The sequence below is a fragment of the Talpa europaea genome (assembly GCF_964194135.1).
Source record: "Talpa europaea genome assembly, chromosome: 2".
Classification (NCBI taxonomy): Eukaryota; Metazoa; Chordata; class Mammalia; order Eulipotyphla; family Talpidae; genus Talpa; species Talpa europaea.
Window position 1 is genome coordinate 132,725,570 of NC_140068.1, and position 27,694 is coordinate 132,753,263.

General features: G+C 47.6%; 1 protein-coding gene and 1 pseudogene across 2 annotated transcripts in view; both read left to right on the forward strand.

Moving 5' to 3' along the window:
* LOC311188342 (HLA class I histocompatibility antigen, alpha chain G-like) overlaps positions 1 to 27,694 on the forward strand; it is a gene marked incomplete at both ends in the record, with an annotated part of 505,427 nt that overhangs the window by 308,534 nt on the left and 169,199 nt on the right. The gene's annotated exons all lie outside the window — the stretch shown is intronic.
* Positions 9,650 to 10,296, forward strand: LOC311167495 (peroxiredoxin-like 2A; annotated as a pseudogene). The gene has a single exon. The product of its transcript is annotated as a peroxiredoxin-like 2A (transcript).

Here is a 27,694-nt window from a genome sequence, read left to right on the forward strand (position 1 = left end):
TGTCATTATTTCGTCTACTGCTCACCTGTAATCTGGGACAACTGCACTTCCAAAGTCCCTCTTTCCTGCAGTGAGCACACTGATTTCTCCCACACTTACCCTGGGTTCACTTCTCCTGGGTCCTCTCCCCATTCTGTTACTATTTCCCTGAAGCCCTGTCCTGTGCTCTCTGTACAAAAACATTTGCAGGCTTCGGTCTCTTTTCCTCTCTGTTGTTGTTATAAACCCAAAATGCTAATTCACTACCTGGGACAGACTCATCTCTGTGACGCCGTCTACCTTAGCTAACTTTTCTTTATGTCTGGGGCACTATGTGTGATGAACCCCATAGTGATTAGACGAGCATTTTCTGGGGCATCTGGGTTTATATGTGTGCGGTTGGTATATGTCTGTATAATTCTTTCAAGGAACTTCGATGGAGCTGTAAGATTTTATTAATTTTTTTTTTGGGGGGGGGATTCCCTGCTTCAGTCCAACCAGTAAACATTTTTTATACAGTTCTAACATCTCCATTGCCCATTGTTGGGGTCCCATTTGGGATTTACCACTGGAACAACCACCTCTGGCTCTGAGGATTCTCCATCCTGTTGGTGGAGACGGTCAGCCTCCTTCCTGGCTTTCCTGAAAACCATTCTCTGCTCATCCAGAGTCAGCAAAGTTTGTAGCATGGACTGTATATCTGCCCATTTAGGGCGTTGGGAGAGGAAGATAGAGGCAAACAAGTTCGCCATCCTTTTAGGAGCCTGCTAGTACGAGGGGATAGAGCTCCTCCAATTTAGGAGGTCCGTGGTGCTAAAAGGATGGTGCCACCAAACATACCCAGCAGGTTGCCCCTGACGGAGAGGAAACTGTCCTGCCTCAGGGTGACCCTTCCTGCCAAAGTGGGTGCTGTGACTAGTGTGGGGAGGAGATGCCATTTTTGTTTCTTCCCTGGATGGCAGTGGGGCTTTGGAGCCTCAGGAGTCTGCGCAGGAGGGGCCTTGTCACACTGAGAAGGATTCTGTCCTGATGTGTTTAAGGAGTGTAACAAATGATAATCCTCCTTTTCTAACTCCACCCTCTTGCAGTCCTCATGGGAAGGGGAAGGTTTATCCCTTCTCTGTGCCATTAGCCGAGCATCGTCATATCCATTTATGGAGGGCGGCCTGTATCTGGTCCTGCATACTTTTAAAAGCTGACTCAAAAACAGTACCATTTTAAAAGCTGACTCAAAAACAGTACCATTTTCATCACTCATACTCTGCAGATCCAAATTAAGAGCCTGAATTTGTTGTTGCATATTCTCAATGGGTGAAGTACAACATCTAGCTCTCGTAGAAGCAATAATGTAGCAAATGGCACTTACACACACTACCCAAAAAACACCTAGAAGCACAGATTCTAAAGCAGGGATGGCTTGTAAACCACCATTGTATGTATACAGAAAGAAAATCATGTGCCATATACTAGGTTTTATTAAATTATTTACATTTAAAAACTGGTGGTAATATTTAATGGAAAAAGGCTACTTAAAGTCAAGGCCAGGAAAAAAACTGAAAGAATTCAAGCTAGTGATAAAACTGTTTAAGTTCATGGTTGAAACACACCTACAAGAGAGAGTTGTACACAAGGAAAAAAAAAAAACCAAACTTTTCAAGACCTGAGACAAAGATTTTCACCACGTGTCCTACAGACTGAGTTTGCTTATGGTAACCAATGCAAGGAAAGTTACTCTGGGCTGGTCAACCACAGGTGTAACTTGAACAACCACATTGGGTGCCAAGCTGTTACAGAGCAACCCCTATATGAAATGGGTTGCTTGACTGTGGGTCCTCACCAGAGCTTAAAAGGGATTTATTAGTGCTAAACTGCAGGCACACACAAAAAGGTTAATAAAAGATTTATTTACAAGGGAAGGGTAAATGAAATGAATAACTCAGGGAGAAGAAGAGGGAGATGAATTCTTAAATGTGTCCTACCCATTTGGCTGACCTGGAATCCCAATGACCCACCTTGACCAAGCGCCACATAATCAAGAGGCTGACCCTCGCTCACATGGTTGGTTAAATGCCCAAACAGAGAACATGGCTGCTTAACTCGGCCCTCAGATCCTCGCAACCCTCCCTTTGGTGATCATGGGATTTGTAGTTCCCAGGGTCTTGATGGAGTGGGGGTGGAGTCCACAAAGCCTGTATGGAGTTTGCTCAGGACATCCTTTCCCCCTAACAAGCCCAGTAAAGTGGAAGGAGCAAGAGTACTTGCGGGGGGCTGGGTGGCCTGCTGGCCTCCTGGCTCCCTAGCATCCCTATCTGCCATGTACCTGGTTGCTGCATTACATGTCAAAGTTCAATAAAACCTGAGAAAAGCCACTGAGGGCTCCAGGACTCTCCTTTACCTGTCTGCTAGATCATAGAGCTCCTGTTCAGAGCCCTCCCTGGCACTACAGGCAGGTAACCCCAAATTCTGGGTCCAAGCCAGCATCCTGAGGCAGATGGACCCGCCAGAACCCTCAACCTGACAAGAACCCGTCATGGGTGATTTTGTCACCTGTGAGATTTCAGGTTCAGTTTAGGTTTATTCTGGGCAAGAGGTCTAGGTGTGGGCAGGGAGACCGCGGTGAGACCGTGGACTAGAGACAGGGTCTCACACCCTCCAGAGGGCTTTTGGCAGCTAGTGAGGTGCAATGGGCGCTTCCTCTGTGGGCATTGTCAGTCCTCAGATGACTCCGATTACATTGCTCTGAACTAGGACCCTAGGACCAGCGCCCCCTGGGCCTTGGCAGACACAGCAGTTGAGCTCACCCAGTCAAAGTCAGAGGCGGCCTCTCCTGCAGAGCAGGGTAAGAATTCACTGAAGGGGAAGCACCAGGCAGTGCAGCTCGAACACCCTGAGAAGGGTAAGGAGAAGCTGCAGCTAAAGAAGCCACAAAGTCTCCCAACCTCCCTCACTCAGGATGGCACCCCACAAGGACAATAGAATGCTGGTCAGAACAGCATCTGCTTCTAGTTCCAGAGGGAGGAATCCCACTTAGTTTCATGTTCTCACTGGAGAGACACTCGCCCAGAGGGTGCTACTTTTCCTCTAGAACAGTTAAGGAATCCAGTCTCTGCTGAGCTGGAGGGGAGACCATCTCTGAAAAATAGCCCTTCACTACATCTTTTTGACCCACCAGCCATGTTGGTTACCTTCAGTTTCTCTTTCCAGGTCTTGTTTTGGGTCAGAGGACATTTTTCTGATCTGACTCCTGATTTTCTAAGTCCCCAGGTCAGAATAAAAGGCTGTGTTCTCCACCTTAGAACCCTGGAGCCTCCTATCCTGAGCTCCCACCCTAATTCTAGAACTTTCTAAGGAATAGATTATCCCAAACTTCCCAGGCTCCTTTCTAGGTTTTGTGCTTCTTCTTTTCAAACCCATTGCCTTGTTCATTCTGAGGATGGTCAGTGAGGCTGCTTTAGTCTCCATAAGGAAAAACCCAAATTATTAATGTTCTGACCCTTCTCCTCAAAATCCCCAGAGACATGGGTGACCTACTACCCCATCTCTGAGCATGGGAACAACCTGAAGTGCTGGGCCCTGGCCTTCTACCCAGAAGACATCACCCTGACCTGGCAGCCAGATGGGGAGTGCCTGACCCAGGACATGGAGCTGGTGGAGACTCAGCTTGAGGGTGATGGAAACTTCCAGAAGTGGGCAACAGTGGTAGTGCCTTCTGGAAAGGAGCAGAGATACACGTGTCGTTTGCATGAGGGGCTGCTGGAGCCTCGAATCCTGAAATGGGATGAGGAGGGGGATGTAGGCAAAGACGTTCTTCTCAGGGGCAGCAGGAACACCTCCAGAGACTTTCCGTGGGTCAGGATGGAGACCTGGGGCTCAGGGTCTCACCTCCCTTCCCTTCCAGTGCCACCTTCTCAGCCCACCAACCCCATCATGAGCATAGTTGCTGGCGTGCTTCTCTTTCTACTTTTGGTGACTGTAGCTGTGAATTGGTGGAATAAGTGCTCAGGTAGGGAAGGGAGAGTGGGGATGGGGGATCTTGTCCACTTGGGGATTTTCAATCTCCAGGTACAACTTTCCCTACCAGGGTAATGACATGTACCATCCACACACTTATGTTGCCCAGTCTGAAGCTGATGGCTAACACTCACTCTTTCATAAAGCATTTTTGAAAATGAGTCACCAATTGTTCATCTTGATAATTCTGGTGATGGGGCCTGATTCCCAGCAAATGTCAGAGTGGAAGGTCCCTGCTGAGGACAGACCCAGGAAGCAGTAGGGCCACTCTCCCCTCATGTCCTTTCTTCATATTTCCCAGTCCTACCCTGGATCTTCAGTGACAGTTCAGGAAACTTCCCTGTGGTCCAGGATTAGGGAATTCCTTTAGGACTTCATAGGCTGACTCCATCCTGGTCTCTCATGACGTTTCTTCCATTGCAGGTGAATAAGGAGGAAGCTACACTCCTACTATAGGTAAGTGTGGATAAGGGGTTTGATCCCTGAGCCCCTGGGGACAGGATAGATGGAGCCCATGGGTGTGTCACTCACAGCAGTTCTTCCTGGGGTCTCATCTCTCATGGTTCTGACCAGGTTCTGTTTTTTTTTTTTTAGATTAATTTATATAAAAACTGGGGTACAGGCCAGATGTGCAGGAGGGTGAGAGGATTCACCAGAGACAGAGCTGGGAACAGAGTGATGAAATACACTGCTGAGGGGAGTGGCAGGCTAGACAGGAGAGATCTCTCGCACCATGTGGGATTCTTGCTAGCCAGCCGGGATTGAACCCACGCTGCAGAGTCTGTGGACAGCTTCACAGTGCAGCACTCAACTGCCTGTGCCACTAGGAAGGCCCGGGCTCTGTTTTGTTCTCCCTCAGGCAGTGCCAGGGAACAGGGCTTTGATGATGAGAGCACCCTGACCCCTCATAAAAGCACCAGAGAGAAGCTGACAGAAGCAAATAACTACAGTGCACCCTGATTACTCCTGCTACTGATAGTAGCCTAACACAATAGATATTTTATTCTACTCTGTGTCTTAAACTCTTATACTTACATGACAACATACAATAAGGGCTGCATATAATTATAGAAATGTTTTTCTTCAAAGAAAAATAATAAATTGTTAACTGGTTTTGAGCAGATGACCTGGCTCACTGGAGGGCTTTTGGGGGAGGGAGTTATTATTTATCTATGTAAATTCTTGAGCATAAAATTTTCTTCTGTGTGCATGAAAAACTCTTTCAAAACTAAATCATGCTAAAATTCTTTCAACTGTATAACTCTTCACAGATCATGAGTAGTCAGCCCTGTGCATATGAGGGCGCTGCCTCGCTATTTGTGATTCTGGTTGGACTGCCGGGACTGGGTGGGGTCTGAGTTGGGTAGAGTTGAGGATCCTGGAGGGCGGTGTCTTGGGGCTGAGATGCTCTATGAGGAGTCAGAGAACCTGAGAACCTGAATGACACATTTATTACAAGTGATGAACTTGCACATCATAATAATCTCTCACAGCCTTTGGGTTCCCTTAGGGCTCACTCTTGGTGTTATCCATTCTGTGGGCTTTAGACAAATGTACAATGACTTGGACACCAAATTGTATCATACAGAGTATTTTCACTACCCTAAATAGCTTCTATCCTTCAAAGAAACAGAAGCAAAAGCAGACCAGTGGAACCACATCAAACTGAAAAGCTCTTGCACAGTGAAAGAAATTATCATTAAATGTAAAGACACAGTATGGAGTGGGAGAAAATATTTGCACATCATAGATCCACGATATACAAATAGCACATATCATGCAACAAGAAGAAACAATTAGCCCGCTCAAAACATGGGGAGAGGAGCTAAATTGACCTGGCTCACCACTTCTCCAGAAAAGATACAGATGGCCACAGTCACATGGAAAAATGTTTATCACACATCATTAGGGGATGCAGATCAGAACCACAGTGAGAGATACCACCTCACACCTGTGAGATGGCTCTTGCTAAAGACAAGAAAGAACAGTATTGGCAAGTGTGTGGGGAAAAGGAACCTTCATACACTATTGTGGGAACTGGTCCAGCCCCTGCGGAGAACAGTATGGAGGTTTCTCAGAATATTAAAAATGGATCTGCCAGATGATACAGCTTTCCACGCCTTGGGAGTTATCCAAAGAATGCAAGAACTCATTTCAAGAGATATATGTGCTCTTGTTTTCATCACAATCATATTTACTGTAGCCAAACTATGGAAACAATCTATGTGGATAAAATAGATGAGTGGAACTGCTGTGGTGTATATATGCACAATGGAGTACTACTCAGCTGTCAAGTTGAAAAAAAAAAGATGAAACCTTCAATTTACAACATGTAGGGAAATGGATAAAATTATGCTAAATGAAATAAATCAGGAGAAAGACAAATACCAGGTGATTTCATTCACATGTGTGATATGAAGAAACAAAGCAAAGGAATAGATAAAACTAAACCAAATTCTTGGAGTCTTGCTACAGAACTGAGGCTACCAGAGAGGGGTGAGGGTGGAGGGCAAAGGAGTAACAGGGTCCAAAGGACTAGGAGGGTGATATGGGTGCCTCAGGGGAGGGGATGATGAGATAACGTATCTGAAGAGAATGAACCTCTACCTCTGACTCATGTACAGTGTGTAAACGAATGTTACCTTAAAAAAATAAATAACTTGGCTTCTCCATGAGTCACTGACCTTAGGACTTTGCCTTCGCCTCCTCACTGTCATGCAGGCTGAGGGGCTGGTTTCCCACAAGGTCAGAGGCAGGAGGTGCAGGGACTCTGGGGGCTGCTCAGACACCGCTGAGTAGAGACACTGCAGAGAGGGGGGGTCTGAGGGGACCAGAGACAGAGGGTCAGAGTAACCCCAGTGCTGAGTGAGGGTCTGGTTCCCAAGGAGAGGGGAGTGTGTAAGTGTGTGTGTGTGTGTGTGTGTGTGTGTGTGTGTGTGTGTGGAGAGACAGGCACAACATAAGGCAATGGGAGGACAATCGCACATTAACCTCCAGCATAAATGAATCCAAATCCCAGAGTGAAGAGTGTCAGGCAACACCCCAATAAGTACAGTTCCATGGAGAAGCAGGTTTGGAGCAGGACTTGAGGCAGCAGAGGATCTGGAGACAGGAGGGGGTTGGGACTATTCCCATGGTTAGATGTAAGGAGCCTGGGTGGGGCCCTGCTGGGCTATGGGGGCAGCTCGCTCTCTCCTCTTCTAATGCTCACTCCAAGATCATCTCCTTTGGAGTCAGGGAGCTCCAGCCTGGCAGCCCCTCAGTTTCCCAGGGGTCACTTCCTCTGTGGGCTGCAGCTACTTTCTCTCTAGACCAGAGCTGGAGGGAGCCACACAGGGGGAGGCCCAGGGGCCTCCTGTGTGCCCTGCTGGCCTGGCCCAGGGGCAGGATTAGCCCAGGTCACCCCAGTTCCTGAGCTGAGCCTTTGTCTACAGTCCAGGAAGGGAGGGAGAGATGGAGCAGGGTCTCCTGCTCAGCTCCTGGAGGAAGGTGTAATGTTAGAGGGGGTGAAATTATTGTTTCTTTCTCATTTTATCAACATCACAATCCACTGGACAACATCCAGAGTGAGGGATGGGTCCTCTTAGTGATGGGCACCTACTTCCTGCCCAGGTAGCCCTTTTATTGTGAAGTCTTATAAAAACTTCCTCCTGATGTTGCTCTTGTGGTGGAGGAGATGCGTGGGGAGAGAGGGGAGGTGATGACAGAGGCTAGGCCCCAAACTTCTACAGAATGACCAATTTCTCACCTCTGTTCAAAGAGAATAAGGACACTTTTTTACATCATAGCCCTTGAAATATCTGAAATCTCTGCGTGCATAAGCAGGGCAAATCCCAACAAAATACGTAGTTGTTTTCATTATGTTGTTTGGTGTGAAAGTCCTAGCCCGCCATTACCAGAAACAAGAGCTACTTTTTGCATAACTGTATTAATTTCTTAACTCAAATTACCTGTATTTGGGGTGCCCCCCACCAGGCACTGGGGTGCAGAGTGAGCAGTCCCAGAACCCTGTGTGTCTATAACTCAGAGTCCAGCTGGAGACAGGCCCGGGAAGCACAGAGCGAGGGGTCCCTGACCTGGGAGCCACTGGGCCTCCTCCCTGAGGAGGTGACAGGTGACCTGAGCCCCAGTGGGAGCAGGAGGTGACAGGAAGGTGAGTAACTGCGAGGAGACAGAGTGAGGGTCCTGGGTATTGGGCAGGGGCGGCTCCAAGGTTGGGCACAGCAGGAGCTGGAGCCACTGCAGCAGGTGCTAAGGGGCGTGGGCCTCATCCTGGGCCTAGACTGCAGCCCATCCCCCCAGCATGGGGGTGGGACCCGCATAGGGACTCATCCCCAGAGCCTCAGTTTCCTCACCTGTGTGTGGTGAGGTTAGAGACGTGGTGAGGGTAGGGAGCTGATGCCTGTGAGTCTCAGCACAGGGCCTGGCACATGGTGGACACTCAGCCCCTGTCTGCTCTCCTGGCTGCAGGGAAAGGGGGTGGGGGAGCAGAGACGGGAGAGGGTGAGAATGGGAGGCTCCTGCAGCTTGAGGATGGCAGGTGTGGTCATCTCCTCCCTGAGCGTCTCCTCTGCCCTCCATTTATTCCCCCATCCTCACCGACCTTGGGGGACAGTCATGACCTCGAGGCTACGAGTGGACCCTCCTGGCAGAGGGGACCTGCAGTGTCTGCCTGGAGACAGGGGCCCAGGGAGCACCCCCTGTGGCCACAGCTTCTGCCAGGCCTGTCACAGCCGAGTCACTCTCAGACCCACCGAGGGCCACGTGCTGTCCACACTGCCAGGAGCCACCCCAGAGGGGACAGCAGCCCCGCTGGGTCCTGGTCAGTGCTTTGGCCCCAGCACTGGAGCACAGGCGAGATCCCAGACAGGAAATGCAGTTCTGAGAGCAGCACGGGAAAAGGATATTTTCTATTTCCAGAAGGAACAGAAGGATGTGGTTTGCAAAGATCTCACACACAAATATCACCTCATGGTGAAGAAATTAAAGGTTCTAGGCCTCATGAGGTAGGTAAACTCTTTACATCCTGTATTTACCATATTTGCATATAAATACAGGAAAATCTTTGGTGGCTTGCTGTAATATGGACTAATCAGCATTGTTCCAGAAAGATAAATTCCTGTATTTTACTGCATGTAACACTAGCACCTCTGTTGCTCCTGGATTATGATGTTGAAATTGACTCAGGAATGCAGGACTTCCCTGCTAAAACTCTCAACAGCAGAAGGCATCACAATTGCTCCACGAACAGGAGAGAAGAGCTTCCGCGTTGCTCTAAGATATCACACACACACCCCACATGCTCATGAGATTTCTGGGGTGAAGGACAGATAAGGGAAAGGACACAATGCCCCTGATGAGATTGGGCTTGATGTGAGCTGGGCTATGTGGGCAAGTAAACGATTGTGTTGTTTCTAGAAAATGTCTGTCCTTGCGATAGTCATCAGGTATTTTTTGGTTAAACATGGCAAAATCGAGGTGCAGGGTCCACTCCTGCGACCCTTGGGTTCCGGGAGGCTTAATTAAGTCCATCATTCCCCAGGCTGCAAATGTCTGGAGAGGAGGCAGGAGAGAGGGTAAGCTTAGTGCTCTGTGAGGCAAGAAAGGACCGTGAAAGAGGAAACCGCCACCACAGGATCCAAATTCCTTCCCCTTGGGGATGTGGTCACTGGTGAGGGGGCCCTGGGCGCTGCTGCCTTGGCTCTACTCCTGGCCAACATGGACGTGTTTCTGTCCAAGTCGCAGAAAGCAACGCTGGAGTATTTGGGAGACAGAGACCTGAAAACACTGGAGAAGTACCAGGGACTTTCAAAGAAAGGAACTCTGGGCAAAGAGTGGAGCCGTGATCATGGCTGTGCGGAGGCCAAGCTGTTCCCTCCGTCGGGAAAAGGCTGCAGACCAGCCCTCCCTGAATCCCAAGTTGGATGAGCTGGGTATCCCCATCTATGCAGTGGTGAAGGAGTAGATCAAGTTTGAAGTCAAGGATCTCCAGCCTTATTGCAAAGGAGAAATCTTCCTGGATGAATAGAAAAAGTTCTAGGGTCCTCAAAGGCTGAAGATGATGTTTATGGGATTTGTCCTTCCAGGTGTCTGGTATAATTTCTTCCAGGTTCAGAGTGGCGGCTTCTCTGGAAACCTGCAAGGGGAAGACTTCATCCTTGGTGGCATTTTTGTGGTGGGATCAGGAAAGCAGGCATTCTCCTTGAGCACCAAGAAGAAGAATTTGGAGACAAAGTAAACCCAGATTCTGTCCTGGAAGCTGTTAGGAAGATGAAGCCACAGACTTTGACCTCAGAGAAAAAGTGATTGTGTGAAACGGTCCTGCTCGGGGAGGACGAGGGGCACCTCGTTTTTCCACTCACAGTCCTAAAGAGTTAGAATCCCAATTATGCCACATTCTCAGTAGAGATCACTAATCTATTTTAATATTGTACCTTGTTTAGGCCAAGAAGTCAAATTACACCCTCACCCCCAAAGAGTGATAAAATTCAAAAGTACTAGCTTAAGGTTTTTAGGTAAAACCTGGAAAATAGGATGTTGCTCCTCCTAAAAACATGCATGGTGTTTGAGTGCTGTTATTTGAAATTAATTTTTATTTTCATGTCTTCAAAAATCTAAAAAAAGTTAATGATTGACTTGAAGGTTAAGGACATAAGATTTCTGACTTGTGTGTTTTCCGTTAATAACTTGTTATATGATATTAAAGTAATGTTCCTATCAAGGAATTATGCTGTAGATGGCTTGAGTTATAAGGTAAAAAATAATAGTAAAAATAAAAATGGTGAAATCTAACTCAATCTTGTCAAAGTGGGGATTCACTGACTTAGTGAACAAACCAAAGGCAAAACAGGGGTGCAGGTGCCCTTGTATAGAGCCCAAGCCCCCGCTGCTCCCACTGGATGTCAGGACCAGTCTGTTCAGGGAGGACTGTCCTGGGCCAGCAGAGCCCTGATGAGGGCTGGTTCTGGGTCAGTAGCAAAAATGTACTTGGCTCTGCTGTCAGCCCTGGACTCAGTGTCCAGCTGTCAGTTCTAGAAATGATCCTGGGTCTCCTGTCTCCCTCAACCTATTTCCTCAGCTTGTCAGGGCAAAGGGTCTGTTCATCAAAGGCCCCTACCAGATGAAAGCAGGAGGGTCTCTCAGGCTTGGGGACCCTAACCCTAAGATGGGGTGTGTATGGGTCACTAGCTGACTGATCATTCTTTCCCTCAGATGGAAGGGGGTACAGTTTGCAGTCCACAGCTGTGTCCTCAATATGCTCACATGCCTTATTACCCTTCATGGTGCTTGTGATAGAACTGAACTTAGAGAAAGTATGTGATTTATTCAAAGTTGTACAATGAGGTGCAGAGTGAGGATTCCAACCCAGTTTTCCTTCATTTGAGATCATGCTCTTTGCTGCATCACACACTACAGCTTTTCAAAGTGATCTCAAAAGACAATAAAATCAGTACACACATGAACCTGGTGAGGAGGAAGCTGCTATAATAGGGTCACCTAAAGGCATGGTCACTGGAGGCAGGCTTCTCCCTCTTTTAAGTGAATCTCTCTCTGGGGTGACCATCCCTCTGTTTCTTCTCCCAAAGGCCACGTCCGTTAACTTGGAGAAACACCAGGAAAATCTTAGAGCAGTTTCAGCAGCAGCAGGAACACCCTGTCCAGTATGAAGAGCTGTGGGGTCCTGGCCAGAGAGGCTCAGGAAAGCAGGGAAAAATCGCCTTAAGCCTGAGAGAAAGAATGTAGAGACAAAGTAAACCTAGTTTCTGATGACACTGTGTACATATGAGTCACTTCTGCTGCAATCCAAAGTACTATAAGCCAAAGAAAATCATTTGTCTGAAGTGAATTAGATGTCTTTTTTTTTTTTTTTGGCAATTCCATCTTTACTTGAAGGGATGAATGACAAAAGCTATGATAATTTAGATTTGGTTAGCCTGTACACACTTTTAGAAAACTAATGTGAGTCTTTCCTTTTAATAAAATCAACTGACAGTTGATAACTGATAGTAATTAATTGCCTTGATAAAGTGCAAACTCCAAGTGAAAACCAGATATTGGAAAATTGTGTCCCATCAACTACTTAAATTCAACAACTTCCAGTAGCCACTTACTCGTCTTTTGGGATCTTCGGAACATAAAATAAATATGATTTTTAAAATTTGATTCTAGAATAATTAACATAAGATCATATAACCTAGTGGAACAATGCATTATTCAAGATCGATTAATATGCAAGAGAGGTTTATCGAATTAATAAAAATATTCAATGATACTGTTTCACCATTCACTTTGCAAATAATATTTGAAATACCACCACTTGCATAGCTTCAATTTATTATCAAAGTATAACAAAGGTGAATACTCACAATTATCTGAATGGTAATTAAAATGCTATTCCTACAAATTTCTATGAGGCTGTATAGTTTCTCACTGACAAACCATCACAAGAGTATATGCGGGAAAGAATAAGACGATCTAACATTCTTCTAGTGAGACAGAGAAGAAAGACAATTGCAAAAATATACGCTGTAAAAGATCCACTCACTACCCTGATTATTTTCATAAATATTTCTTTAAGACACATTGTTAACATGCAATGAGTTGTTAATAGTATTCTAAATGAAATAAAAACATCTTTAAATTGTTTTTATTCATTGCATGGAAAATATTGAGAGTTATAACCTCCTTAAATTATGCTCAGGGTCCCAGCTAATTTACTGTATAAGACTGTGCAGCGATCCAGAAAAGAACATGTTTGAGAATCGCTGACTCAATCCCTGGGCCTGGACTCAGGGAGAAGGTGTGACAAAGATCTGGAGGTGAAGGTCCTGGGCAAAGGCCAGCTCCCAGGGTGTAGCTGTGAGGTTTTCTGAGTTGGTGTCTCCAGCCGGAAGGTATTCCTGTTTCCACAGTTTCACTTCTCACCAGCCACTTCTCACTCCCCATTGCCTGGAGGGTTTCCAGAGAAGCCAATCAGCATCACCACCGTCCAGTGTTACAGTCTCCACCGACCTACCTGGACTCTTTGTCCCCGACGCTGCCAAGAGCACGGTCCGAAGATCCCCCACACCTTCAGCGCTGCCCTCCGGGCCCTGGAGCTGTTGGAGGCATGTGCAGGTGAGCGGGACTCTGGAGGGAAAAGGCCTTTGGGGCGGGAGCAGCAAGAAGACGTCCGTTGCGGGCGCAGAAGCCCCGGAAAGGCTCGTCTCACCCGCAGCCCGCCGGGTTGTCCTCCTAGACCTCGCCCTGCCCTGGCCCCCTTCTGTCCCGGCCACCCTCCGCCGCCTCTTGCCCCCCAAGTCTCGGCCCCTCTCGTTCCGCCGCCCAATGTCAATCTCAGAAGCCCCCTCGCCCCCTCCCCTCCCGCCCCGTCTCGCGGGGACCCGCAGGAGGAGGGTCAGCCCGGGTCTCCCCTCCGCCCCCAGGCTCCCACAGCGCCAAGTCGAGGCCGGGCGGGATGCAGCGGAAAGTTCGGATCAAGCTGTTAGCGAGATGGGACCGCGACGCGGCGAGTCCGAGGATGGAGCCTCGGGCGGCGGGAATGGAGCAGGAGGATGGAGGGAGACAGATATTAACAATGACGATATTTACGCTGCTACAGTGAGTACTACAACCAGAGCGCGGCCGGTGAGCGGGGCGGCCCGGGGCGCTCACGACCCCACCCCCGCGGGCGGGCGGGGACCCCAGACCCTCAAGGCAGGTGGACCCACCGGACCCTCGACCCGGGACGAGCCCCGGGACTTTCCGCGCGAGGTTCCCGCGTCAGCTTCGGTTTATTCCCGGGGAGCAGGCGGGGTGACGGGGCGGGGACAGGCTCTCACACCGTCCAGGGGGTGTCTGGCTGCGACGTGGGGCCCGACGGGCGCGTCCCCTGCGGGTATTGCCAGTTCTCACAAAACAAGGATGGCAAGGAGGAGGAAGACGAAACCCGGGGCCTGCGCCCTCAGACCGCCGCGGACAACGCGGCTCGGCATTCCTGGATCGCGCGGAAGTTGGAAATTTGTAAGCAGCTCCTGAGCAGCACGGAGGACCTGTCCTTGGAGCAACTCAAACGGGTGGAGTCTCTACTCGCAGAAGTGGGGTCGGTACTCAGAGAACGTAAGTCGCTAATCAGAAAAGCGAAGTCACCACCCACACTGATCTCGCTACTCGAAAAGAAGTCACCACGGGAAAAAAAAAATTGCTACTCAGAAACTTGGACAGGCTATTCACAGAAGTGAAGCACTTGAAGGAGATGCAGCAGCGCCCAGGTAAAGCTCCCCCCCTCCCCCAGTCTCTCAACCTCCCTCAGGCCCGCACCCCGCGGGGAGGATGGAATGCTTGTCAGAGCAGCACCTGCTTCTAGTCCCAGGGAGAGGAGGCCCCTGGGTGTCATGTTCTCACTGGAGAGACACTCGCCCAGAGGGCCCTACTTATCCCCAGGAACACTTAAGGAATCCCAGCTCTGCTGGGCTGGAAGGGAGGCCACCTCTGAAAAATAGCCCTTCACCGGATCCTTTTGACCCAGCAGCCATGTTGGGAACCTCCAGTTTCTCTCAAGGTCTTGTTATTGGTTGGAGGACATTTTTCTGACTTGACTCCTGATTTTCTGAGTCCCCAGGTCAAGAACAAAAGTCTGTGCTCTCCTCCTTAGAGAACTGCATCCTAATAGCCTGAGCTCCTGACCTAATTCTAGAACTTTCTAAGGAATAGATTATCCCAAACTTCCCAGACCAGCTCTTTTCTAGGTTTTGTGCTTCTTTCCAAACCCACTGCCTTGTCCATTCTGAGGCTAGCCAGTGAGGCTGCTTTAGTCTCCATGAGGAAAAACCCAAATTGTGAATGTTCTGACCCTTCTCCTCAGAACTGAAGATCCATGCCCCCATCGCTGTGCATGCAGTCATCCTGAAGGGGGACACCCTGGGCTTCCACCCTGAGAACATCCTGACCAGGCAGCCTAATGGTGAGAACCTGACCCAGCACACACAGCTGGTGGAGACCAGCCAGGTCTTAGGAGGATGAAACCTTCCAGAACTGGGTGGTGCCCTCTGGAGAGGAGCTGAGATACATGTTCCATGTGCAACATGAGGGGCTACTGGAGCCCACAGTCCTGAGATGGGGTGAGGAGGGGAATGTAGGCACAGAGGCTCTTCTCAGAGCATCAGGAACCCTTCTGGAGACCTTCAGAGGGTCAGGATGAGGCCTGGGGCTCAGGGACTTACCTTCGCTTCCCTTCCAGTGCCCGCTCCTCAGTCCTCCGTCACCACCGTGGGCATCATTACTGGCCTCTTTGGACCTATGCTCACTGTAGCTGTGCTGATTACATTTGTAGTTGTGATGTGGAGGAAGATGCGCTCAGGTAGGGAAGGGAGTGGGGGATCTTGTCCCCTGGGGGCTTTCATGTCCCAGGGAGAACTTGCCCTACCTGGTTAATTGGAAGTACCATCTACATACTGTGTTGCCCAGTCTGGAGCTGATTGCTAACTCTCTTTTGTAAAGCATTTTTGAAAATGAATCACAGCTTGTTCACCTTGATAATTCTGGTGATGTGGCCCTGATCCCAGCAAATGGCAGTGGGGAAGGTCCCTGCTGAGGACAGACTCCAGGAGGTGGTTGCTCAAGTCTTCCCTCCTTTCTTCATTTTCCGAGTCCTGCCCTGAATCTTCAGTAACAGTTCAGGAAACTTCCCTGTGGTCCAGGACTAAGGGATTCCTTCATGACTTCATGGGCTGACTCCTCCCTGGTCTCACATGGTGTCTCTTCCTGCAGGGAGACAAGGAGGAAGCAACACTCAGACTTCAGGTAAGTATGGATCAGAGGTTGGATCCCTGACCCTGGGAACAGTGTAGATAGGGCTCATGGGGGAGTCACCCTCATCAGTCCCTCCTGTGGTCTTATCTCTCTGTGGCTCTGACCTGGTTCTGTTGTGTTCTCCCCCAGGCAGCGACAGTTCCCAGGGCTCTGATGAGTCTCTCAGCCCCTAAAGGTGAGATCCTGGAGTCCTGTGGTGGGAGGGGCTGGAGCAGAGAGGGTGGGACCAAGTTATGGCGAAGCTGTGAGGGAGACATTCTGAGGATGGGGTAGACTATTGAGAATGTCAATACTAACGTGTTTCTTTGAATTTTTTATGATCCTTTTCCTTCACTGTGTGAACCAGCTGCCTTGTGGGAACTGAGTGATGCAGGATTTCTTCTTGTAGAGGCCCAGGCCTGAACATCCGGGTTCTTGCCTGAAGCAGATGCTGAATGTTAGCCTGAGTTAAGTTTCAAGTTTCCTATTGTGACGATTAAACCCTGCCCCCTGCCTGCTCATTGTGGCTCGTTTGTATTGGTGGTCTCTCCCTGTTGGAGATAACTAGAGACCTCCTCTTCTGAACCCATATAACACTGTACACATTCTTGAATAAACGAGACTAGCAATGATCATGGCTTTGTCTCCACTCCTTGCGTACCCCTGTCCTACCTAGCCCCTGCTTCCTCCCCCGGGTACTGCGTTGATTTGCCCCGCAGGTCCGGACATCTTCTCACCCCCACTTTGTGACTTCAAGATCCTCTGGTTTCCTTCGCTGCAAAAGGCATTGGGATGTGTCTCTGTTCTTAACAGATAATGTGAGGAGGTGGGGAGACTGGCCCATCCCTGCCTTCCAGGCCTGTCCCCACACTGACCTGTGTCTCTCCGTGATGACTTTCCTGCTCCAGCAGAGGCAGCTTAGTTTGAGTCTACTCCTGTTTTTGTGTTTTCCTCAAGAATAGTAACTGCTGGGCCTCCCCTGGTGGCGCAGCGGTTGAGCGCTGGGCTGCGAAGCTGCCTGCAGCCTCTGCAGCACTGGTTCGAAGCGCTGGTTCGATCCCTGGCCACAGGCGAGGGGTCCCACATGGCACAGACCTCTCCTGCTGTGCCTGTTGCTCCCCTCAGCAGTGTATTTTGTCCGTTTGCCTGTTCTGTTCCCCGCTCTGGCTCTGGTGAATTCTCTCACCCTCCCGCGTTTCTGACTGTACCCAGTGCTTGTATAAATAAAATAAATAAATCTTTAAAAAAAAGAACAGTAACTACTTCCCTCTTAAAATAATAATTGAGTTCTGAAATTACTGTTTGTAAGCTTGCCTGATGGGTTGGGGGGCTAATAAAAATGATTCCTAAAATTTGAGTTGAAATAAGTGGGAAACCTTCCAGAAGCACGTGTTTGCTATGCTGAGTCTGTGCAGGTGGAGGCCGGAGAGGCTGTGAGGGGCCAAGGGGGACGGTGCCTTTGTCCAGTCAGTGCTCAGTGCATCAAGGGCTTTGACGTGGTCACTCCTCAGGGGTCATCTCTCTGCTCCTTTGTCCTTGTTCTTCAGGAGCACCTGTCCCAGCAGGGCCTGTGATCACAGGGACTCATACACCACCTGTGTTGTCATGTCTGGGCAGTAAGTGCTTGTGTGGCCATGTCCGCCCATGTTCAGCTCAGGGTCTAGCCTTCTGCCCTCAAATTTCTGTGTATTTATATTTTGCTTCTTTGGTTTTTATTGCTTTATACCTATTCTTTTTCATGTTTAGAGATCAGGCCTCATGTCTCTGACATGCTGTCTCTGACAGCAGCAGGAGCACCTGTCATTGTCTCTACCAGAAAAAGGGTGTCCTTTTCCCACAGGAGTCTGGTTAGAGATGAATTTCCAGACTCATCTAATTTTTGGCCTCATTTTAGTTAAGACTTTTCTGGATTATTATTTCCATCTTTTCCAACTCTTTTTTAAAGAACAAAATTCTGTTATTACTAAAGAGGGGGATTTGATAATTTCCTGGTGGATTTAGATAAGTTCCTGATAGATTTCTATTTTTCTCTACAGCTTCTCCCTGTAACCCTGTCCTTAAATGTAGTAACCCCAGTGCTGGTGCTAATGGAGTCCCATGGGTTGATGGAGTCAGTTACCTTCATAGTTGGCTGAAAAATAAGACCATAAACCTAGGAACCTGGGCCTCCCTGGTGGCCTAGGGATTTTAACTAGTAATAAAATATAATTGCTGGCCCTGTGCCCAGATGTTTGAGGGAGGCTCGATTTTGTGGGATTTAATGACCACACCGTATTAAAAAGGAAAAAGGATTTATTGTGAGCAACACAGACGATGTACAAGCAAAATTATAAACAGTGTCCAAAACCCGACCAAACTGATAATTATGCATACATACTGTACAGTTTCCTCAGAAATCTGCATTACGGAGGCAAAGAGTCAGCACTCCGGAGAACAACACCACGGAGCCAAAGAAGTAGCACTCCGGGGAACAGCACGCGAGACATATTTAAGTCCAGCAGTGGCGAGCAGCAGCAGCTAGGAGACCACTGTGTTTTTATCTCCCAAGGTCGGATATGGCCAGTATCCAAACCCAGGGATTTATGGCGGGCTGGTCACGTTTCTGCGCACGATGCCCCAGACTTGCATAACCAACCCATTTCTTGGCGGTCCCGGACATCGCGAACAGTTACATAACCAGCCCCATCTTTTGGCTCCCGGTCCGGGCGCTGGCCAGGCTCCCGGACCCGGGGGCCAAAAGCTGGTCATTCATCCTTCAATGTTCCCGGCAAAACGACATTAACACTTTATTTTTTTATATTTTGGCCCTACCGTTCGTAGGGAACATAGGGCTGATTTTGATACCAAAAATTATGGGCAAGCAGGTGATAGAGTCGGCGAATGCAGAAAAACAAATATAGGTTACAACAGGTAAAAAGAGTGATGGCGCAGAGAAGAACTAATAAACCAAGAGCTGTAGAGGACAACACAATTTTTATTTTAGGGCTTTTAAAAAAGGCATCATACCAGTGGTGATTGGTATCATCCACTAGTGTATGTGACAAGTCAATTAATTGATTTGCATGTATTACTGCCATTGCTTGGTGGTCCGTGAGTGTCCGCTGAACATACCGGAGATGTTTTTGGAGGATAGCTGAATTTGTTAGTATTTGTCGTAATGGGAGCATAGTTTCAATATATGGTATTGGCAATGGGGTTGTAGTCCAATCAAACAATGTACTTTGATGTTTGTCTCTGGCTAGGAAAAAATTTTCACCGTTCCTGCGTAAATGACTCAGGTGCTGCAGACACCCGACAAACGGGATTAAAGTAATATTCATCACTGCCAGATCGTTATAATTATTTGATACAAAACAAATATGTTGTGGAGCAACTTCATATAAAACACTAAAATTTATTACAGGTAGAAAGGTTAAAGGGCATAAATTTACTGCATGTTGTAGCAAGCAGGGGTCAACAGCAGGTTGAAGGGCATTACAAGAGGGACCATAGTCGGTATTGTCACTATTATCAACATTATAAGTAATATTATCATGAGATATATAATGTCCATGCAGCTGTGGGAGTATATAATATAAAGAGCTATTTGATATTAAAGGGAGTACATGGTAGTGGCAGAGCGTTATGTTAAAGGAGGTTTTATAGGCGACTATTTGGCCAGTGCAGAAGCTGGGTGAACAAAGTATATTGTGAGTATTAGAAATACGGTGGTGTCCGGCAACAATTGCCGCCATAATGGGCCGGCCCCCTTCTGTAATTTAGTCTGTGCATTAGTTTTTTGTATCATGATATACAGCATTTGCAAAGAGCATTTAGTCCAATCAAATAAAGCAGTAACATTTTGTGATATACCTTGTAGTCGTAAAGAAGTAGAGTTAAAAATTTGCATAAAATGACTATTGAAATCTAATTGCTGTTGATGAGGGAGTATAGTGGAGGGTAGCCACTGTGCATGGACTTTGATGGCCTGGGCTGTGTCTGCTCCGGCACTACTCAGTTTGGACGCTAGAGTTTTTAGATCCATGGCATTAACGAAGCCCAGGCCGGTGGCAGTTCCTCCTAATAAAGTATCATACCAAGCGCACTTGAAGCGGCAATGAGGCAGCATCGGGAAGGAGATATTAAAATGTATAGTAACTTGATTATCACCTATTGAAGCATTAATACAGGCTCGCGGTAAGCGTACTATTTGAGAGAAGGTAGGTTGTGGGTTTTTTCTGGGAAGCAGCCAGATTACTTCACCCCACTGAGTTTGATTTATAATTGGGGTGGAGTTAAGACACAAAAGTTAAGACACAAAAAAACCACATAATGGTTTCATTGATATACCAATTATGATAGGTCTCATTGCAAGAGGGAAATAAGCGACGTACATTGCGTAGCAAGTGCCAAGGAGATAAATCATGATACCGGCAACAGGTGATATTAACCTTGGATTTTATAACTATATTTACCTCCTTTTGATATGATAGGATTTGATATAACAAAGCAAGGTAGTGGGTTACTTCTCCCACCCAATACGTTACATTGTCCTCAGGGATTATACTCATGTTGGCGATGGTGCAGGGTTGGTTTGCCTCACAGGTAAAGCTATCTTGTTGCCGCAGCAGTGATGCATTTTTCCAACCCATTTGTAGGAAACATTCCTTTTCCCAGGGCCGTACCGGGAGCCCTGGTGTCCAGGCGAGACTTAGACACAGCTATCAATTGCGAAAAAGCAAATGGTTAGTGGGATGCATTTTGGGATAATTTTGTATGGGAAACATTACTGCTACTACATTATTTTGTCCTTGTGCCACCACCTCTCCGGCCCTAGGAGGCTTCGAAGGAGTTTTTACCCACACTTTAGCTCCAGCTGGGAAGTTGATGGACTCAAAACCTCCAACTTGGGTGGGCATAGGTGGGAGAATATTAACTTTTTCCCATTTTTTAATTTGTAAGTGGGGTAACGAAAGAAGCTGGGCTATATGGGTACCGGCCAGGTAGTGACGTGATTCTTTTGAAACATTATGTAGGACTACCTTAATTTCTTCTTTATAATTCGAATCAATGACCCCAGTCATCACTTGTATTCCATGTAGAGCCAGACTAGAGCGAGGTGCTACCTGTCCATAATAGCCCACTGGAATTTCCATACCAAGTCCCGTGGGGACTGTCACAGTGTAATTAGGATCTATCCAGACTTCAGTAACACAATGCAGATCATATTTTGCTGAATGCTCAGTGCCTCCATAAGGAGGTTGAGCTGATGGATGGATAGCCCACCATTTCATGGTAGGAAATACTTGAGCCTTGGTAATGCGAATGTGAGGAGTCATTATTCTAGACAATGGGGTAGTGCCATTTCCTAGGACACGGTTATTCAATTGCTGTACAGCAAAAATTAAATGATCTTTTCAATTGGTATAAGAATTGTTTCCCATCTTTTGGAGCTTTTCTTTCAGCAACCCATTTATTCATTGTATCAATCCAGCAGCTTGGGGACAGTAGGGAATATGGTAGATCCATTCTATATTGTTTTTTAAACATTAGTTCTCAGTTTTCTTACCCTTAAATGGGAGCCATTATCGCTTTGAATTTGGGATGGGGTTCCATAGTATAAGGTCAACAGATTAAGAGTTTTAATAGTATTGGCTTGGGTGGCTCACCGGTATGTACAGGCAACTAGCACTGCAGAGTAGGTATCAACACAGGTACAAATATACTGACATCCTCTTGATAGGGGCAATGGGCCAATATAACTTACTTGCCAAATCTCAGCAGGCTGTTTGCCTCGGAGAAGTTCTCCTGTTACTATTTTTGGCATTATTTTTTGTCGTTCTAATTGGCAAACCATACATTGATCAACTATAGTTTTGCAAACATCAAGGGAAATACTAATGCCCCTCCCTTGTGCCCACCTGTACATAGCAGTAGCCGACCCATGTCCAGTAACGTGATGGACCCATCCAGCTAACGGGGTTACTTGCGTTACTGTTTTGATCTGGGCTAATTGATCCACTTGGTTGTTATACTCACATTCAGCAGTCCCAGTGGAATGGGCATCTACATGAAAAACAGATACATTAGTTACCTGTATGATTTCCCACATTTTTTGCCAGAGGTCAGCTCCCCATAATTTTTTTTTTATGTATTTGCCAATGTTGCTTTTCCCAGGTAGTAATCCATGTTAAAAGACCTTTATAGATGGCCCAGGAATTTGTATATAAGTGGCATTCAGCTCCTGTCTCCTGTTGCAAAGCTAAAAACACAGCCATCAACTCAGCATACTGGCTACTTTGACCTCTGCCTTGTTGTTTTAGAGTCTGCCCAGTCGCTGGGTTGTGGGCGACAGCTTTTCACCATTGCTCGGACCCTACATACCGGGCAGACCCATCTGTAAACCATGCGTGCTTTTGTTGTGTAGAGGTCAGGGTATCATAAGCGTGTCCTTCCTGCAGTGGGCTAGGCGGTCCGGTGTTCAGAGTTATTTCAACAGGTGTATCTCCATCTCCTGGAATCATTGCTATTTGTTCATGAAGGAATGGTACTCCGCTAGGGCCAGCCTTGGCTCTATTTTGTAAATACAACTTCCATTTAATAATACTAGATTTTTGAGCATGTCCTATCTTGTGTGACGCTGGGTCTGAAAGAATCCAGGACATAATGGGAATTCCTGGCCTAAGGAGTACTGAATGGTTTAGCGTAAGGTGTTCGGTTTCAGTTAAGGCCCAATAGGCTGCTAATAATTGTTGTTTAAAAGGAGTATATCGTTGTCAGCTTCTGGCAATTTTCTTGTCCAGAAGCCAAGAGGCACCCGTTTCCCTTTTTGTTTTTGCCAAAGACTCCAATTAGTATATAGTGGGTCTACAGTGACAACTAATTCTACCTCCCCAGGTTGAAGAGGCCACAATTTTAAAGCTGTTGTAATGGCCGCTTTCGCTTTCTGGAAAGCTTCCAACTGTTCTGGACCCCATTTAAATTTATATTTTTTCCTGGTCACTTTGTACAAGGGTTGCAAAATTTGTGAAAGATGTGATATATGTTGCCTCCAGTACCCGAATAGGCCAATAAATTTCTGTGCTTCCTTTTTTGACCGGGGCACTGAAAAATCTAGGATTTTCTGTCTAGCTTTTGGAAGTATCTCCCTATGCCCAGCGTCCCATAATATTCCCAAAAATTTTACCTGTTGGCTGGGTCCTTGTATTTTATTGGGGTTAATTTTCCATTCTTTACTCTTTAACAAGGTCAGCACTTTTTGGAGACTGCTCCACACTGTCTGGATCTGGGCCCTGAATTAATACATCATTTATGTAATGGGCAGTTTGAATCCCTGGCAGGGCTTGATATTGATCTAAATGTTCAGCCACTATCTGGTGGCAAATAGTGGGGCTATGTTTATATCCTTGTGGCAACCGGGTGAACATGTATTGTCGGCCTTTCCATGTAAAAGCAAACTGCTCCCACCTGTCTTGTGAGATTGGGATGGTGAAAAAGGCATTGGCTAAGTCTAGCACTGCGTACCACAGTCCTGGGTGTCCTTGAATATTTTCAATAAGGGTAACAGTATCAGGGACTGCGGCAGTTAACGGTGGAGTTGCCTGATTTAATTGCCTATAATCCACTGTCATTCGTCACGATCCGTCAGATTTTCGGACTGGCCAAATTGGATTATTCCCAAGCAGTGGTGGTGGTTATCAGCACTCCAGCATTGACATAATCTTTAATAGTCTGTTCAATCTCGTCCTGCCCACCCGGAATTCGATATTGTTTAGCAGTTATCAACCGGGAGGGGGCCGGAAAATCAACAGGAGGCTGGTTTAACTTTCCCACCACTACATTATGTATTTTTAAAGTTCTAATTGCAAAATGATAATCCCTGTCTTTCAAGTGTAATGGCATTCCTTTTAGGATGTCAATCCTTATGATATATTCTGGAATTGGAATGATTACTACTGAATAGGATTTTGAGGGTAACCCGCCAATACTCATGCGTATGGTGGTCTGGGTAGCTTGAATCTCTTTTCCTCCCAGACCCTGTATGGTGATAGCCGTTCCTTTAAATTTTTTAGGGTTTCCATAAACTAGGGTAGCCTCCGCTCCCGTGTCTACCAGGGCTTTTGCTTGTGTACTTGAACCGTTTTTCAAAAAAATTTGCATAGGTACATGGGGACGCTGACCAATGGAAGCCAACATCACAGAAGCTTTACCTGTTCCCTAATCTTGTATTTTCAGCAGATTTCCCAGGTCAGGATATAAAGGTTTTACTGGAGCACTGGGAGTCACAGTCTCAGCCTTTCTGATCCCTGCCTTTTTCACCTTGACTTGGTACATTTGCCACAGATCTTTAGTAGGGACTCCATCTAATTTCTCAATCGGGATCCCTGCCTTTAGTAAGACAGTGAACATGTCTTTTCGTGAAACTCTGTTTGGCTGCGAGTTATTGTCAAAGGGGGGATGGGTATTAGTCAGGTTATTCAGTTCCCAGTCAGCCATTCCAGCTACTTCTGACATTTTAGTGATAATACTCTCTACAGACTGTCCAGTCTCATTAAGCAAAAGAGTCATCATTATCTGCCTATACGCAGGAGGGGCAGTTCTCACTATGGCATTCCTATGGTGGGGGGCCATTGGGCATCGTAAATATGTATCGGCCTCCCCCACCATAATAGCAGATTTCATCACCTCCTTTTTTTAAACGTCCTATGGCATCCTTTAAGGTAAACCACTGTTGGTTGTTAGTTGGCCAGGACGAGTCAGTGGTATACAGTCTACCACAACCAATTGCTGCAATAGCCAACAGTAAGTGAGTCTGTCCATCAGCTTCAATTTCCCTAAAGGCAGCCTGAACTTGGGGATTTGGTGATAAGGCTTAAATTTTGAAGCATCCTGGGAGTCCACCTGAATGCCATTCCCCCCTGTGTCCACCAGACGGACCATCCAATCTAGAAGGGGTTCTCCTTTTCTCTGTGAAAAACGTTCTAGGATATCATTTACTTCCGGCTGTGAAATATCTTCAATAATAGTCACCCCTGTTACCCGGCCGTTTACAGGCCACTTTTCTTGGCGACACATTGCTGGCTTTGCTTGCACTGTGTGAGGGAATATGCGACCTCTAGGGGGGTGGTCTCCCTCATTCTGGTAATGAGCAGCCTCTTCCTCCAAGGACCCCCAGTCCACCTCCTCATCAGTATCATCCTAAATATCACCATCCCATTTATCTGGGTCCCAGTCTGTGGTGGCCTGTGCCAACACAGCATAAACCTTTTGTTTATTAACCTTCCCTTTACGTTTTTTGTATTTAACCTGTGCTACCGTCACGGCAGCCTTTTCTGCTACGGCCTGATATTTATGAGCTTGAGCTTGCTCACCTAAAATATAATTTTGACATTGCAACATGGCAAGGCTACTGTTTAGATCTGAATTTTCACGTTCTAATTCACATTTCTCATTAATCAAATTATCCAATCTGTGGCATAAGCGGCGATAAGCAGATAACAACAACCAGCCCCGCCGGGATATTGCTCCCGGTTCTTTCCCCTTCTCAACCGGGACCTTCTGAAGGGCCCGGATTAATTGCAGCAGGGCGGCATCTTGGAGCAATCTGTCCCAAGATTCACTGACGCCGCTCCCCGCCTCCCATTCTTTAGCCAAAGCAGCAAAACGTGGATCTTCCCACCCAGGAACATCCTGGGCAGCAACAGCGACCTGAGGCAAGTGTTTAGCAAAGAAAGGTATGGTCCTTATCGTCACACGGAATCCTGCCGACTATGCCAATTATGTAACTAGCAATAAAATGTAATTGCTAGCCCTGTGCACAGGTGTTTGAGGGAGGCTCGATTCCGTGGAATTCAATGACCACACCGTATTAAAAAGGAAAAAGGATTTATTGTGAGCAACATAGGCTATGCACAAGCAAAATTATTATAAACAGTGGCCCAAACCCGACCAAACTGATAATCATGCATACATACTGTACAGTTTCCTCAGAAATCAGCATCACGGAGGCAGAGTCAGCACTCCGGAAACAGCATCACAGAGGCAAAAAAGGCAGCACTCCGGAGAATGACACCACGGAGGCAAAGAGGCAGCACTCCGGGGAACAGCACGGGAGACATATTTAAGTCCAGCAGCTGCGAGCAGCAGCAGCTAGGAGACCACTGTGTTTTTATCTCCCAAGGTCGGATATGGCCAGTATCCAAACCCAGGGATTTATGGTGGGCTGGTCACGTTTCTGCGCACGATGCCCCAGACTTGCATAACCAACCCATTTCTTGGTGGTCCCGGACATTGCGAACAGTTACATAACCAGCCCCATCTTTTGGCTCCCGGTCGGGGTGCTGGCCAGGCTCCTGGACCCGGGGGCCAAAAGCTGGTCGCTTGTCCTCCAATGTTCCCGGCAAAACGACATTAACACTTTATCTTTCTACAGGGTTAAGTCTCAGCGCTATCACCTCTATGCCCTGAGTTCGATCCCTGGCCAGGGAGGTGACCCACATGGTGCGGCAGAACTCTCCTCCCTCTCCCGCTGCTCCCCTTAGCAGTGTATTTTGGTAAATCTGCCAGTTTTGCCTCCCACTCTCTCTGGTGAATGCTCTTATACCCCTCCCCACACCTGTGGCCTACACCCCAGTTCTTCACCAAAATAAATCTTTAAAAAAAATCTATCTAGGAACCTTCTTTTCAAAAGAAATACACCTGTGAAATGTGACACATTAGTAAAGACACTGTCTGTAGAGCAGAGAGTTGCTCTATACTGATGACACAACTGATAACTGTTGCACCAGATGTGTGACAGGCTGTTTTTGCATTTTGGAAGCCTCAATGAACTAAAAACATGCACAACTTGTGGTCTGTGGAGAATGTGTCCTAGTGGGGAGGACTGGGTGGCACAATGGTTTGAGCACATCGCTGTGAAGCTGTCTGCAGCCTCTGCAGTGTGGGTTCAATTCCCGGCCTGCCAGGGAGATACACACATGGTCTGGCAGACCTCTCCTGTCTCACCCGTAGCTCCCATCAGCAGTGTTTTCTGTCTGTCTGCCTGTTCTGTTCCCTGCTCTGTCTCTGGTGAATCCTCTCACCCTCCCACGCCTCTGGCCTGTACCCCAGTTCTTATATAAATAATCTTGAAAAAAAAAGCAATAATAGGAATTGATAGGACCGTGCATATTTAGATATGGAATTTACAGCATTTCCTACAGCTAGGCTTTGAGAAAGGGGTCAAGGATGACACTCAGTGTCTCAGACTGTGCAGGCAGAGAGGTGGAGCCTCAGTGACATGGGGAAGACCCCAGAACTGCTTTTTGTGTAACTCTGTTGATTTCCTAAATGACATACATTCAGGGGCCCTCTGCCAGGCACTGGGGCTCAGAGTGAGCAGTCCCAGGACTCTGTGTCTGTAACTCAAAGTCCAGCTGGAGATGGGCTTGGGAGCCACTGGGCCATCCTACTTGAGGAAGGGAAAGGTGACCTAAGCCCCAGGGGGAGCAGGAGGTGACAGGAAGGAGAGTAACCCCAGGAGACAAAGTGAGGGTCCTGGGTGTTGCACGCGGGAAGGTCCAGGGCTGAGCTCAGGCAGGCGCTGGAGCCGCAGGTGCTGAGGGGCATGGGTCTTGCCCTGGGCCTGGACTCTAGCCCGTCCCCCCATACTCCAGCACGTGGGTGGGATCTGCACAGGGACTCACCCCCAGAGCCTCAGTTTCCTCACCTGTGTATGGTGAGGTTAGGGACAAGGTGAGGCCTGAGCTGATGCTTGTGAGTCTCAGCTCAGGGCCTGGCACATCATGGGTGCTCAGCCCCTGTCTGCTCTCCTGGCTGCAGGGAAAGGGGGTGGGAGAGAAAGTGGAGGTGATGACAGGACCCTGAGCCCTCCCTGCCTGGTGTGGAGAGCAGAGAAGGCAGGTGAGGGTCCATGTTGGGAAAGACCTGGGCCGCCTTGGGGAGCAGAGACTGGAGA